Genomic DNA, 1,073 nt, shown 5'->3' with positions numbered 1-1,073 from the left:
CCCCCAAAACCCACAAAGACATGGACACTAAACAACATGATGCTAAATAACTCCTGGGTTAATGATGACATCAAAATAGAGATCAAAAGATACCTGGAAACAAATGAAAATAAAGAAACATCTTACCAAAATCTCTGGGATGCCTTAAAAGCTGTAATAAGAGGGGAATTTATATCCCTACAAACACACATGAGGAAAATGGAAGGAACAGAAATTGACAACCTAACAAGCCACCTAAAGAAGCTGGAAAAGCAAGACCACAAAAACCCTAATTTCAGAAGAAGAATCCAGATCACCAAAATAAAAGCCTAAATCCAGGACATAGAAGACAAAAAGATAATACAAAAAATCAATGAAACAAAAAGCTGGTTCTTCGAAAGGGTAAACAAGATTGATGGTCCCCTAGCTAGACTGACCAAGAAAAAACGAGAAAAAAACCAAATAAGCATAATCAGAAACACAAAAGATGAAGTCACATCTGACCCTGAAGAAATACAAAAGATCATTAGAGACTACTACGTACACTTGTATGGAAACAAACTTGAAAACCAGAAGGAAATGGAAGACTTTCTGACATCACACAACCTACCTAGGTTGGAACAAGAAGAAATTGAGACCCTAAATAAACCAATAACAATCAAGGAAATCGACCACGTAATAAGAAAACTTCCTACAAAAAAAAGCCCTGGTCCAGATGGCTTTCCAGCAGAATTCTACAAGACATTTAAGGAGGAGCTGATACCAATCCTACTGAAGGTATTCCAGGCGATTGAAAAAGATGGAACTCTCCCCAAATCATTTTACGAAGCCAACATCACATTGATACCCAAACCAGGTAAAGATCCAACAAAGAAAGAGAACTACAGGCCAATATCTTTGATGAACATAGATGCTAAAATTCTCAACAAGATCCTAGCAAACCGGATTCAGCAATACATCTCAAAAATCATCCATCATGACCAAGTAGGCTTCATTCCTGGCATGCAAGGCTGGTTCAATATTCGTAAAACCATAAATGTAATTAAATACATCAACAGATGTCAAAACAAAAACCACATGATCATATCACTGGA

This window comes from Carlito syrichta, unplaced genomic scaffold, assembly GCF_000164805.1.
Source record: "Carlito syrichta isolate Samal-C Ts95f unplaced genomic scaffold, Tarsius_syrichta-2.0.1 Scaffold125952, whole genome shotgun sequence".
Taxonomy (NCBI): Eukaryota; Metazoa; Chordata; class Mammalia; order Primates; family Tarsiidae; genus Carlito; species Carlito syrichta.
Note: the sequence above shows the minus strand (reverse complement) of the source record.